Source organism: Callorhinus ursinus, unplaced genomic scaffold (assembly GCF_003265705.2).
Source record: "Callorhinus ursinus isolate GAN/ISIS: 27379988/994484 unplaced genomic scaffold, GSC_fseal_2.0 scaffold5, whole genome shotgun sequence".
Taxonomy (NCBI): domain Eukaryota; kingdom Metazoa; phylum Chordata; class Mammalia; order Carnivora; family Otariidae; genus Callorhinus; species Callorhinus ursinus.
This window is the reverse complement of record NW_027397067.1, coordinates 72137968-72139512: the sequence shown is the minus strand read 5'-3', so window position 1 is coordinate 72139512 and position 1545 is coordinate 72137968. Positions and strand designations below refer to the sequence as shown.

The 1545-nt window shown below is 47.7% G+C and overlaps 1 long non-coding RNA gene across 1 annotated transcript; it reads left to right on the top strand.

Moving 5' to 3' along the window:
- The first annotated feature begins 268 nt into the window (after window positions 1–268).
- LOC141372770 (uncharacterized) lies at window positions 269–737 on the top strand. The gene is made up of 3 exons (XR_012378174.1): window positions 269–392; window positions 502–571; window positions 642–737. It is a non-coding gene; the product is annotated as an uncharacterized lncRNA (long non-coding RNA).
- Window positions 738–1545: the final 808 nt, after the last annotated feature.

Sequence of the window (1545 nt, the reverse complement as noted above, 5' to 3'; positions counted from 1 at the left end):
CCAAATCGCAGCATGAAGGGAATAATTGTCAGCGAGATCCCAGATTGTTTTGTCACATACATTTTGCAATATGACAAGTAGGCGTCCAAAATATGCTCCAGGAGGGGGGAGCAAGACATTTTCCAAAAGCCTACTTGGCAGCCCGAGTCACTGTGCTGAATCAAATGCCCATCTCGTTCTTGGCTTTGCTCCTCCTGCTGTGTGATGCTGTATCACTCAGGAGGGGGAGGGCCAACCGAGCACCACCAGGGGGAAAAAAAAAAAGCCGGCTTCCAGCCGGGTTGGAAGCATCAGCTTGACGCTATTGACTGCTTTGGGATTTTTCTAGATGACGTCATAATAATAGCTCTCTTCCTATGATCCTAAAAATAACAAGCATCGATAGCCATTAGGTACAGACCCTTGCAAGAGGCGCTGCGCTGAGACATTCATGTGCGTGATCCCTTTTTATCTTCTCTGTAATTGTATGAGGTGGGAATTATTATTATCTCTCTTTTTCAGAGCAGCAAACTGAGGAAGAAGGAAGTTCAAAGCAATTTGCCTGCAATTCCATTTCTAGGACGCGGTAGAGGTAAGCTTCTAGCTCTCTGTAAAGCTGGAGGTGTGAGCGCTGAACAGCCACTTTGTATCATGTTCTACAGGTGGGTGGAATCCGGATCCTAGGTCCCTCACCCCCACAGAGAGAGATTGCTTGTGTGCAGAGCCGACTCCCTCAGACTGGCGACTCCAGGTAGGAGGTGAGTGGGTAGGTCTGTTCAAATGTGGAAAACTTACATAGCTTAAAGAGAATTCTTTAAGGAGGGCAGATCAAGTTTTCTCCCTCTGCCGTCTCTTCTGGAGCCCAGCATAGACAGATGCTAAAGGAAGAGAAAGTCTTTTGGCATGTAACTCGGGCCTAGGAAGTAGACTGACATTCTTTTAGCACAATGTGGTAGAGGAGAAACGTTCGCAATAGATTAGTGTTGGTAATTGAAAGATTTAATGGAGGCCAGATTATTGCAAGAGTCTCTTCTCTCCCCTTTCTACTCATAAAACCTCACTATGGATTGTCTACCCCACGTTCATTTCTGTCCTCTTGCTTCCTAACCAAACTCAGGCGTTGTTCTATCTCTCGAACATTAGACTAAGTGGCCATCTACCTCACCCCCAGCTCCAGGGATGGGCTCAATGACTAAGAGTAATCCTGCTCTCTCTGCCGGTGGCTGGTTCCGGGATACTCCCAGTTCTTTCCAAGGAAACAGGAGAAGTCCTCTGGAGTGAGTGGTGGCTTGGTGGCTTCTGGGGAAAATGTCTTTGCTTCAAGGAAAGAGTCACAGGCGGGAAAAGAAAAGAGAGACGCCTTCTTCCTCTAGATCCTGACCTATCTGGAGAGGATGCTCGGAACGGCTGCCACCATCTTGTCACCAGCCTGAGAAAGAATCCAACTGATGATGGCACAGCAGAGAGAAAGAGAGAAACTCTTCCTGGATGCCATTGTTGAATGGCTAATTCAACCAGCTTTGGGCCCGCCCTGCCCCTGGCATTCCTGATATGTGAGATGATCAA